Raw genomic sequence first — 13,255 nt, 5'->3', positions numbered from 1 at the left:
GCCCTAAATGGCTTGGGTCCAAGCGATCTTAGGGACCGCCTCCTCCTGTACAATCCTCCCGCGCGCTCTCCCGGTCCTCTGGGAGTAACTTACTGCAGCCTCTAAAATCTAGGCTTGCGGCAACCTCCCAGAGGGCATTCTCTGCTGTCGCCCCCAAACTCTGGAACGACCTGCCGATGAGATCCGTCAGAATACACATTAGACAGCTTTAAAAAAGCGGTCAAGACGGATCTCTTCCGGCAGGCCTTTCCAGATTAACCATCCCGGCCCAGGTTCCCTATTCCCTCATTCCTCCCGTGGCCCCATCTTAGTGATGGTTGAGGATCAACAGAGGGATATCAGGGTTTTTGTTTTAATTGTTGTTTTTATGCATGATATGTGTTTTTAATATGTTATACTGTTTAATACTGTCTTAAGGGGGGGAGGGATAAAGTGTTTTTAATTGTCATATTTTATATTTTTACTGTTGTTAACCGCCCGGATTGGTTTGCCAGAGGGCAGTATAACAAATACTGTAAATATTATTATTATATATTATATTATTATTGTTATTATTATTATTATTCCTGGAAGAGGACCAGCCCTCCTTTCAGCCACCATCTGGAAGGGGAGAGAGGCAGGCGAGCTCCAACAGGCCTGCCTGGAAGAAGCGAGCACTCCCCGGTCCACCTGCCTTGTTCCAGATCTCAGAGTGAGAGAACAATGCTGGACCTGATCCCGTCCCCCCCTCACCATTCCTTTCCTTTTTGGTCGTGTCTTTTAGATTGTAAGCCTGGCGGGCAGGGAACTGTCTGGTTAAAAAATAATAATAAATGTAAGCCGCCCTGAGAGCCATTAGGGCTGAAGGGCTGGATATAAAACCTAAATAAAAAATAAATAAATAATATTGAGGTGGAATCTCTTTCCTGCAGCTTGCTCCATTGTTCTGGGTCCTGTTCCTGGAGCAGCAGAAAAACAAGCTTGCTCCCTCCTCAATGTGACACCCCTTCAAATACTTAAACAAGGCTATCATATCACCTCTTAACCATCTCTTTTCCAGGGTAAACATACCCAGCCCCTAAGCCGTTCTTCATAGGACATGGTTTCCAGACCCTTCATCATTTTAGTCGCCCTCCTTTGGACACGCTCCATTTCTCATATGCTTTTTAAATTGTGTGCCCAGAAATGGACACAGTATTCCAAGTGGGGCCTGACCAGAGCAGAATAGAGTGGCATTATACTTCCTTTGATCTAGACATTAACTTTTATTGATGTAGCCTAAAATTGCATTGGCCTTTTAGCTGCCTTATCACACTGTGATCATGTTCAACATGTAGTCTACGAGGACATCCTAGATCCCTTTCTCAGTACGGTTGCCAAGGCCAGGTCCATTCATCCTATATCTATCCATTCATTTTTTTTCCTGCCCTAAGTGCAGTACCTACACTTCTCCGTGTTGAATTTCATTTTGTTAGCTTGGCCCAGCTTTCTAGTCTATTCAGATCACTGAATGTGATCCGTCCTCTGAAGTATTAGCTATTACTCCTAATTAGGTGTCATCTGCAAATTTGCTAGGTAGCCCCCAATTCTGTCATCACAAGTCATTGATAAAGATGTGGAATAGCAGTGGGTCCAGGACAGAACCCTGTGGTTTCATCTCCAGGATGAAAAGAAGCCATTGTTGAGCACCCTTTGGGTTTGGCCAGTCAACCAGTTACAAATCCATGTAACAGTTACCTGTGTCTAGCCCACATTTTACAAGCTTGTTTGCAAGAATGTCATGAGGAACTTTGTCAAAGGCCTTACTGAAATCAAGATATATATATCCACAGCATGCTTGTAATTTTATTTAAAAAAAAGAGATCAGATTTGTCTGGCATGACTTGTTTCTCTGAACCATGTTGACTTTTTGTGATTAGGGCATTGCCTTCTAGATGTTCACAGACTCTCTGTTTAATGATCTGCTCCAGAATCTTTCCTGTATCAATATCAGACTAACTGGAGAATTAGGAGATTTCCTGGGAGATTGTGGCTAAAGGAAGGGTACAAATGCTCTGAATAAATAGCTAGATAAAACAGATACAGATAACAGCAGGACCATCTGGTACAAAAATCATTGAATGCCTATTTCCCCCCAGATACTTGTACATATACATTGGCCATTTTTAAAACTATTTCTTCATATATATTTTTTTTCTGGAGAGGGAATTGGGGAGCCCTGGGACTCACTAGGAGCCTTGATGGGCCAGATGTGTCTTCCAGACCAGATGTGGGCAATCCCAAATTAAATTATAGGTTGGATGAGAGCATAACACAAAGGTGGCTCATACCAACCTGCCATTGTCTTCTTGCAAGGCAAGATCATGAAGACTTTGGAAAAGAAAAGTCATCAAATATGTTTTTTTGCAAGAAAAGGGTAGAGGAAGCCTGGAGACACACTGTTGGCTTCTCCCACTGCATTCTCTGCTCTCTGTGTGTGCCTTCCCTCTCTTTTTCTTTCTTATGCTACTTTATTTTAGGCATTTTTCAGGCATTGTCATGTCTGTTGACTCTGACAAATTTGAAAGAAAGAAATCACCAAGGAGCAGCCTTCTTGGGAGGAAACACTTGATTAAATTGACAGGAACAAATAGCCAAGAGGCATTTTGGCTGGCCCTTTTTAACTCTCTCTCCTGCAAATATGCATCTGGAGACACTATTAAGAATAAAAGGGCTCCAGATGCCTTTCGCCATGATAAGTTGATTCTGTGGATTGTGGAAGCTCAGCAGTACGGAACATAGAATTTTTGAAAACTCAAAGCCCAATGGAGACTGTTCTTTGTCCACCAGGAGTATCTGAGCTCTGCGGGATTATCTGATTAAGGTTTTGAACACAGAAAACAGAGACCACAGCAGTATCTTCTATGCTGAAGAAGAAAAGCTTGCAGGAACTACTTTGGGGTACTTGTTATCATTATTATTTACTACTGCTACTGCTGTAACTAAAACAGAGGCAATATTCTTGTCCTTCATGAGAAAAAGATTTCTCTGTAGGTTGAGGCACCCTGACTAAAAAGAAGAAAAAAAGATGAACTACTAGCAAAAGTAGAACCAATTTCATTTTTTAAAAAATCTTTGTTTTTCAGTGTATTTTGTGGAAACAACCTGAGTTTTTTTGTACAAATCCTCTTTTTTTTGATAAAATTGCCGTCTTGGTAGATGCAGAGAATGCTGTGGATATTTCATATCTTGATTTCAGTAAGGTCTTTGACAAGGTTCCCCATGGACATTCTTGCAAAGAGCTAGTAAAATGTGGGTTAGACAATGCAACTGTTACAGGGATTTGTAATTGTTGACCGGCCAAAGCCAAAGGGTGCTCAACACAATGGCTCCTTTTCATCCTGGGAGAGAAGTGACGAGTTCCACAGGGTTCTGTCCTGGGCCCGCCCAGTGCTATTCAACATCTTTATCAATGACTTTGAACAAGAATAGGGAGCAAATTTACAGATGACACTAAATTAGGAGGAATAACTAATACCCAGAACACAGGATCAAAAATTCAAATGACCCTAATAGATTAGAAAGCTGGGCCAAAACTAACAAAATGAATTTCAACACACAGAAATGTCACGTACTGCACTTAGGGCAAAAAAATAAAAAAATAAAATAAAAATAAATGAAATGCATAGATATAAGATGAAATGGACCTGGCTTGGCAAGAGTACATGAGAAAGGGATCTAGGAGTCCTAGTAGACAGACTTGTTGAACAGGAGTCAACAGGTGTGAAGCGGCAGCTAAAAAGGCCAACCTATTCTAGGCTGCATCAGTGGAATTACAGTGTTTAGATCCATGATGGCGAACCTGTAGCATATGTGCAAGAGATGGCACGTGAAGCTATTTTTCAGGGCATGTGGAGGCTCAGGAAGAGGAGGAATAGGCATGAGCCTTTTTTCTCCTCTTCCTGCGGTCCCAGGCCTTCAGCTGTCACCAGAGATTTAATAATAATAACAACTAAATAAATTCTTTCTCCATGGAGAATTAAAGTAGCATCGAAGGTTTCTTCTCTCACTACACTTCCTCATAATACCTTATGGACAAATTTGTAAGGCAATTCACTGAGAGCCAGGTGTCTGGCCCATGTTCACTTGGTGAACATGGCTTCAAATGCTGCACTTTCTCATTGGAGCAATTGTTCTCCTGATTTTGTTAATTCTGTACATTTGTGAGAAAAGAGTTGCCTGGAAGCCACCAAAACATCTCCCAGCTCTTTGTTGCGGTCAGTGTAATCTTTGTTTCCTTCAAGAATGTTTTCACAGTTTTAAAATAGTCTGCCTTTTTGGCATTGCCTGAAAAATAGCTCTGAAATAAAAGGCACAGAACAAGAGAGAAACAGAAAGATACCGATCTTTACACTCAAGAAATTGCATGTAGCCAGGTAACAACATTTCATGAGTGAAGTGACACCTTTTTCAGCTAAATGAACATTGTGCATTTGTGTTTATGGGCAGTGTATAACACTCTATGCAAAACTTGTATTCTGCACCATAGCACTGTGTGTGAAACTTTACTTTCATACCTTGACTGAGTGTTGCTACTGGACAAAAATGTCCAGCCTCTTCTGTAGTTGTTGTTGTTGTATACCAGGCATCGGCAACCCCCGGCCCATGGGCCTGATGCGGCCCGCAGAGGTGGCAGGACCGGCCCCAGCCCAGTGCGGCCGCCTCCACCTCCTCCTCCCCAGGCTGGCGCAGCCCTCCTCTGCCACGCGGGGTAGAAAGAGGAGGGCCGCTGGCCTGGGGCAGAGGAGGCAAAGGGGGAAGCCCTGCGCTGTCCTCCCTGCATCCCAGCGCCGCCCACCCCTTCTCCTCTGCCTCCTCCGCCCGCCCCCAGGCCACGGCAGGAGAGGAGGAGAAGGAAGAGGAAGCAAAGGGAGAAGCCCCGCGGGGCCCCGCGCCGCCCTCCCTGACCCCGCAGGGCCCCGTGCAGCCCTCCCTGCCTCTCAGCGCCGCCACAGTCCTTCTCCCTGGCCCCCCAGGCCGTGCAGTGCATGGTGGGGGGGGAGGAGGAGGAGGAGGAAGAAGGAGGGTAGGTGGAGCAGAAGGAAGAAGAGGATGAGAGGAGAGAAAAGGAGGCTGGGGCAGCAGAAGGAGGAAGAGAAGAAAAGAGGAGGGGGCCAGCGCAGAAGGAGGAAGTAGGAAGAAAAGGAGGTGGAGGCAGCAGGAGGAGGAAGAGGAGGAGGGGGCCAGCAGGAGAGAGAAAGATAGAGGAGAGGTGGTGAGTGGCCAGAGGCCTCAAGGTTTTTTTCACAAATTTTTATTTTGTGTGCTTTTAATGCTAACAAGTCTCCCTTGCTTGACAATTGTAGTGTGGTGATGTATGATGATGATGAAGATGAAGATGATGATGGATGTATGATGATGATGATTGATGATGCATGATGATGAAATGAATCAGCTTCAGAGCATGCAAGCACTGGTTTCAGAAGCCGAGAGAGTGTGTCACCTTCCAAAGTGTGTTTTGGTTCTTTTAATGCTAATAAGTCTCCCTTGCTTTGACAGTGAATATGTGGTGGATGATGAGCTTGATGTGTGTGTGTGTGTGTGTGTGTGTGTGTGTTTGGCTATGAGCATTCAGCATCAGTGGGCAAGGCTGATCATCCACACTGATGCTCATTGGGCCTAGGACACTTCAATGTCCAAGTGCCACGTAGCCATGGATGATGAAACATGTGTCTGGATTGCAGAGGAGACACATGGGCATGGGCTAACACACCCGAATCACTGGGTTTGGGAGACCACATGGTCTGGAAGTCTATATAAACCCAGGGGTTGCAAGGGTGTGGTGTGGGTTTGAAGTAGGAGTTTGGATTGGTATGTTTGTGGAGTTGAGAGATGCCTAGTTTTTTTGTATTATAGCACTGTGGAATAAAGAGCACTTTGGGGACTTTTGTTTCTCTGGTGGTTTATCAGAAGAAGCTACAGCATCGGTTTTGCTGTGTGCCCTGGAGGTTCTTGCATTGCGGCAGTTCCTGGAAGACATCCAGTTTGCTGTCATCCCAATTGGACTCTGGGAGCCACGCTTTGGCTTCTGGAAATTTGCCAGCTCTGCTCCAAGGGTCTGATTTAACCCCAGGACTCGTTTGAGTTGCTGGCAAGGGTTGTGTGGACCCCAGCAGTTGCGCTGACAGATGATGATGATGAATGAGTCAGCTTGAGAGGCTGCAGGCACTGTTTCTTAAGCCGAGAGAGTGTCACCTTCCAAAGTTTGTTTGGGTGCTTTAATGCTAAAAGTCTCCCTTGCTTTGACAATGATAGTGTGGTGATGATGATTGATGATATGACTCAGCTTCAGAGGCATGCAAGCACTGTTTCAGAAGCTGAGAGATGTCACCTTCCAAAGTGTGTTTTGGGTGCTTTTCATGCCAACACAAGTCTCCCTTGCTTTGACAATGATAGTGTGAATGAGGATGATGAATGAAATGAGGTCAGCTTCAGCTTGAGAGGCATGCGAGCACTGTTTCAGAAGCCGAGAGAGTGTCACCTTCCAAAGTGTGTTTTGTGTGTTTTTAATGCCAACAAGTCTCCCTTGCTTTGACAATGATAGTGTGATGATGATGATGAGCACTGTTTCAGAAGCCAAGAGAGTGTGACTTTCCAAAGTGCCTTTTCTGTTGTTTTTTTGGTTCTTTAATGGTGATATTGATATCAGAAAGCCTCTGAGGCAAGGCCAATGTAAATTGCTGTGATTTTTACAAACTCTTGCACAGTGAAGAAAAACCAAAGTCCCTTGACCAAGTACACACTTCTGAGAAGTACACTTAGTGCAAGAACGGTGAAACCACCTTTACATGTTCAATATGCATAGCCATGTTAAACCATGCTAAGTGTTAAACCCAAGGGATTTGGTTATGGAATAAGCCTCTGAAATATGCAAGAGGCCATGTTAAGTAAAGCCATGTGAAATGCACAAATGTGCTGTTGTGTGTGTTTTGGAATGCAGGTTGGGCGTGTTTGGCCAGAAAGGGACCGAGGAGGAGAGGGCGGGCAAACGCCTCCTCCTCCCCGCGGGGCTTCGGTGGAAGCTCTGCCCCTGGCGTGTGGCTCCGCCCTGGAGAATGGAAGCTCCGCCCCCGGTGTGCGTCCCCGCCCTCGGAGGGTGGAAGCTCCACCTCTTGCGCCTTCGGCCCCCCGAGTTGTCGAGGGACAGCAACCCGGCTCAAAAAGGTTGCCTACCCCTGTTGTATACCTTCATTTCAAACTTATGGCAACCCTAAGGCTTCATGGGGTTTTCTTGGCAAGATTTTTTCGGAGGGGGTTTAGCATTGCTTTCCTCTGAGGCTGAGAGCATGTGATTTCCTCTGTGGGTTTCGTAGTGGAGCAGGACTCAAACCCTAGTCTCCAGAGTCATAGTTAAACCACTACACAATAATGGAAAGTGTTTGCAAAGGCATCAATCTGATTCCAGCCCAAAGACAAGATGCAGACAACTGTGGAAGGTTAAGAGGAGACTTAGCCTCCACCTCAGGATACCTTGGAGGGTTATACACTCCAGGTTAAAAAAAAAAAATTGGAGGGGGTGGTGGATTCCAAATGACCCATAGAAGGCATTATGTTTTTATACCTCCCTGGGCCATTAGAGGGCATTTAGGAGCTATAAATTAATAAATAAGTCATTAAAAAATCTGTAATTTTTGCGCTTGTTAATTATTATTATTTGTTTGTTTGTGGAGGTACATTTGACTTGTGGACTGCATCCCTGCCATAGACTAACTGACAAAATGTTTCTCTCTGTACAAACCTGTTTGCATGTCTATGCCTTCCAGTCATCTGTCAGCTTATTGTGACTCCATGAATTTCACAGGTTTTTCTTAGGCTAGGAGTGTTCAGAGGTGGCTATGCCAGCTCCTTCCTCTGAAATATAGCCTACAACACCTGCTAGTCATTGGCAGTCTCCCATCCAAGTACTAAACAAGGGTGACCAAGCAGTTGCTGTTTTATTTTTTGTTTTTTAAAATTAAGCTCTTTGCAAATTTTTGTACTCCTTTGCCAATCATTCCTATTGATCTGATGTCTTTTGAAATGCATTAGAGAGACATTTACAGTACTCTTAGCAACATATGCAATTAAGGCTAAGATTAATTAACACCTCTTATTCCCCATGTTCAGAACTGACTGGGAAATGTAATTGCAGTGATAAGACTTAGTTTGTTGTCTCTTCTCTCTCTGCCAGCACACACACTTTTTAGACATGTATCTCTAGGCTCATCATAATGACAGCCTTAAAATAAATGAACAAAGAATCCCTCCAAATGTTCTTAATTAAATAATTTGTGTAATTTTGTGACATAGATCAGAGCCTGCTGTTTTGAACTGTTTCTTCCATGCGTGTTCTTTTTTTGGGGGGAGGGGGCCTGTGAGTGGTGTGCTTTCCGGTTCTTGCAGTGGGAAGAACATGGGATGGTTTGGGACCAGTATGTTAGCTGGAACATATTTGAGGTGGGATGGGTTTTGTGTTTCTTGAATGTTAGCCTTAAATCACCCCTATGGAGCAATTAGTGTGGTCTTCCCTGTACTAACGAAGACAGTATAGAATGCAGTTATGCAATAAATCAGCATCTATTGAAGCGTGTCTCTAATATTACTGATGGTGAGCAACACAGTGGCTTTCCTCATGCCAAAGTTTATCCTGTGTTTCTGGCAGTTGTGTGCCTTCAGATCATTTCCAACTTTATGGCAACCCTTAGGCGACCCTATCACAGGTTTTTCTTAGCAAGATTTGTTCAGAGGAAGGTTGCCTTTGTCTTCCTTTGAGACTGAGAACGTATGACTTGCTTAAGGTCATCCAGAGGGTTTCTATGGCTGAGCTTAGTCTCAGAAGTCTTCAGAGCTGTAGTTCAACACTCAAACCACTACACCATTCTGGCTCTTGTTGTGTTTCTTGTACTTCTGCCAAAAATAAATCTTTAATGGAAGTGCCAGCAATTGACCCAATCCATGAAATGCCCACACTTCCCCATAGAGTGCTACATTTTCCCCAGGTCAGTGATCCCAAGCTCATTCATGGCATTTACTGAACAAGGCATTCAACTTAGACACTGGACAGCCATTCACTGTGAATGCTGTCGCCCTGAATGCATTTTGTCCATCAGAAGATTGTGGGTAGATACCTCTTCAACTCTATTTGTATGATGGAAAAGTGGGATGAGAACCCCATACAGTTCCTGATCCACAGAGGCTATGTACTGGGTGAAAAAACACATACACAGCAAAAATTGGGGTCCCACCATTGACTGAAGGAGCAGTGTAGGTGGGGAAAATTTAATCCCTGTAACCAGGCAGCCTCCTGATGTCATCCAGGGTATGGATATTATTTGGAGAGGGAACATCTATGCTTTTGTTTAAAATTCCCAACCCTTGAGTTATAATAAGAGTGCCAGAAGAATTGTTCTGGACCAAACCAAGGATCTCCCTATTGCAGCATCATGTAGCCAGCAACATGCTACTAGAAAACAAGGCATGAAAGCAGCAGCTCTCCCTTGCTGTTTCTCCTATGAAACTATGTATTTCATTTAGTCTGAGATTGGAAAAGTTATTTTTTAGGACTACAGCTGCCAGAATCCCTCAGCTAGAGTAACTGCCTCTCTGACTCCTAACTGCTCACAGCTCTAACTAACACCTGTTTTTGATTAATAGGAGAACCCTGGCTGTATTTTGTGTATCCCTGGCTTACCACTAGGACTTGCCTGCTAGCCTTTGGCAAACAAAAAGGGGCCCCAAGCCAAAGAAGGATGGACCTCTGACTGGGAAATCAAGTGCAGCTACTCTTTCCTCAGTCAGCATCTCCCTTATGGCATGGAGCTGAAAGGCAGACAGTAGAAACAAAATCACAGAAAAACTAGGGTAGAAGAAGACCTCAGGCAAACGAGACCAGTGGGAGAGTAACCATTACCAGAATTGTTATTTACAAGACTGTTCTGCCCATGGAGTGCTGGATCCGTTCTTCCTCTCTCCCACAGCTTGAACATATTCTTTTTCCCAGAATGAAGTCTCACTGAATTCCATTGAATGTCTTTTCTATTAAGTGTTCTTAGAATCCCAGGCCAAAGAATTATCATCTCAGCAGTCTGATTTTCATTCCCACTGCTGTAATTTGCAGTTCACAGAATATGCCCAAATGCTTCCTATGCTAACCCCAGGAATTTGCAACTGCCTGCTAACTTGCCTCTTTCCACTGTTTCTCTCTTGCAAAAGATAATGCGTGCTCCAAGAAGAAAGTTTAGTTTAACTTTCAGTATCACCATCTATTTGCTTGTTGGTTGTGCAGTTGTATGCTTGTACTGAAGAATTACTGTTTCTATAGCAGCTTTGAGTATTGAAAGAGATTTGCAATCTTTACATCAGGAGGAGCAACTTTTGCCAGTCTGAGGGGGCCCCATCCCTTAACCTCCTCATGGGCTGTGCCATGCTGCTGATATAACTGCTTTGATTGCCAAAAATTTGGTACAGAAAGCACCACTTCTCTTCTAAAAGCACCATTAGCCAAACCTCTTTGGAGGTTTTTAAGCAGAGGCTGGATGGCCATCTGTCGGGGATGCTTTAATTGTGTCTTCCTGCATGGCAGGAAGTTAGACTGGATGGCCCTTGTGGTCTTGTCCAACTCTTATGATTCTATATTTCTGTGATTCTATAAGTTGTGCGCACCCTGTATACTTTGCTAACAAATCCATTTGTGTTTCAGAGAAGTAGAATTTTGGGGTGAAAAACTGGCTGTGATGAGATCCAGGGGTGCAGCAAAAGATGGGAGACATATGAGGCCCACATTCCATGACCAACAAGTCTCCTACCTGGTTCTGCTGCAGTCACTGCTTCAAGATAGAGAAATGTTATTATCCCTAAGTCGTCCTACTGAATTCATGGCAAAAACATAGTTTGAGCTGGAGGTGTCTTAGCTTGAATAATGGCCCATGTTGTTGTCGTTGTGTGCCTTCAAGTCATTGCTGACATATGGCCTACAGTGAACCTATCATGGTTTTTTCTGGCTCTGAGAGTGTGTGACTTGGGTTTCCATGTGCCAGCAGGGAATCAAATCCTGGTATCTAGATTAGTAACCTAACACTCAAACCGCTATACCATGCTGGCTCTCTCTGTGGACCACTACACTCTGCTTATCTGATCCTCCCTTGAATGTACAACTATGTGGAATACGTAGTTCTCTGTGGAATGCTCTTATAAATGATTCATAGCCAACCAGCCAACAATGTAAAGGAAGAAGTACCCAATTTTCACACCACCATTGCACACGAATCCCACCATTACTAATACCTATTTTCGCCCCTTCTCACAGTCTGCTGTCATCAGCTTTTGCCTTTTCCTCTCCCCTCTCTGGACATTCACACAGGGTTGGTTGCTTTCAGCCTTGATTTAATTAATTAATTAATTAATTTAATTTGTTTTATTTATATACCGCTATTCCAAAGATCATAGCGGTGAACAGCAAGTAAGCTAATTAGCAAGTAAGCTAATTTCCCCCCAACAGTCTGGGTACTCATTTTAGCGACCTCGGAAGGATGCAAGCCTGAGTCGAGCTTGGGCCCTTTTGCTGGTCTTGAACTCGCAACCTTGTGGTCTTAAGTAAATGGCTGCAGTACAGGCATTTAACCACTGCGCCACCAGGGCAAACCAAATTACTTTTAAAAACTCACTTCTGGTTTTGTTTATATATATATTGAAAAATCTGGCTATTATTATTTTCCAGTCCTCTTACTGGAATAACAACGATTGAATTTAAACATTTTAACTTGAACAGTTTATTGACGGTTGTTCATTGTTAGACCAGTATCTAGTGTCAGTTGCTTCTTTTTAATCACTTCATTTTATAGTGCAAGAAATGTCATTCAGAAACAAATCCTTTGGTTAACATAAGTTCAACCAAAATATTTTTTGTTTGTTTGTTTGTTTTCAGGACAATAATTACACTTAGCTAGTGACTATAATATCTGAACTGCATTTTGCTGCTTAGTTTTCTGATGTAGTGCTGTATCGGTGTAGTCCTAAAAACCAAAAAAGAAAGGGAACAGTTTAAACAAACAAACAATAAGCCCCACAAAAATGAGGGGAGGTATTTTTAACTTTCCAATATGCATTCATATATCCCTCCTGTACTTTGAGCATGTATTGAGTATTTTTTTCCCAGTAAGCTGAGGGCAAGGGGGGAAATGGAAGGAGGATGAGACAGAAACCAGGACATTTCTCTGAAGATGCCAGCCACAGATGCTGGCGAAACGTCAGGAAGAAAATATTCTAGAACATGGCCACATAGCCTGAAAAACCCACAAAAAACTATAGAAACCAGGACATTTTAAAAGTAGCTGAAAGAAATGAAATGACCATTCAGAACTGTCCTTGCTAACTTGGATGTTAGCAATGGTTGAATTCCTTTAAGTCCCCCCTGCCAACATCCAAACTGTGCGGAAAAGAAGTGTGCTTTTTTGGGGGGTGGGTATCAATATGCATTTGGCTCTCCATATCCGTAGGTTCTTCAATCACGGATTCAAGCATCCATGGCCTGAAAATATTAAAATAAAAGCAAAAAAGCAACCCATGATTTTGCCATTTTATGTAAGGGTCACCATTTTAATAATCACTGTATTTAATGGGATTGAACATCCATGAATTTTGGTATCTACAGGGGGTGCCAAACCCCAGTGGATGATAAGGGCCCACTGTGTAGCAAATTCCAACAGCTAGCACATGCTGTAGGTGTTTGGCTGTAGGACTAGAACATCTTCACTGCAAGAATAATTCAGTTTGACACCACTTTAACTGTCATTGTTCAGTGCTGTGGAATTCTGGGAATTGTAGTTTTGAATGACATTTAGCTTTCGCTGTCAGAGAACTCAGGTGCCACAATAAACTACATTTCCCAGAATTCTGTAGCATTGAGCTATGCAGGTTCAAGTGGTGTCACACTGGATTATTTATGCAGTGCAGATTCAGCCTGGCGACTGGAGTTCTAATCTCTGGTCAGCCACGAAACTCACTGAGTGGCTTGAGCAAATCATATTTCTTCAGCTTTAAATGAAGGTAATAGCAAGCCTTCTCTGAATAAAACTTATGAAGAAAACCCAATCATAAATCATAGTCAATTTGAACACATGCAACAACAAGATTTCAACAGTTTAAGCACATGCATGTTTTAAGGTACCATGAGAATCTGTGTTCTAGTAGTGCTAAAAACATGTAAACACACAATTATGGACAATTATGGATTCGTAGGTATGAGAGTCATACTGTGGGG

General features: G+C 43.3%; 1 protein-coding gene across 1 annotated transcript in view; it reads left to right on the top strand.

Annotated features, from left to right (window-relative positions):
- The window catches only part of PIK3C3 (phosphatidylinositol 3-kinase catalytic subunit type 3), a 157,635-nt gene that overhangs the window by 82,260 nt on the left and 62,120 nt on the right, over positions 1 to 13,255 (top strand).

The sequence above is a fragment of the Sceloporus undulatus genome, chromosome 2 (assembly GCF_019175285.1).
Source record: "Sceloporus undulatus isolate JIND9_A2432 ecotype Alabama chromosome 2, SceUnd_v1.1, whole genome shotgun sequence".
Lineage (NCBI taxonomy): Eukaryota > Metazoa > Chordata > Lepidosauria > Squamata > Phrynosomatidae > Sceloporus > Sceloporus undulatus.
The sequence above is the reverse complement of the archived record's forward strand: the minus strand, read 5'-3'. Positions and strand labels throughout refer to the sequence as shown.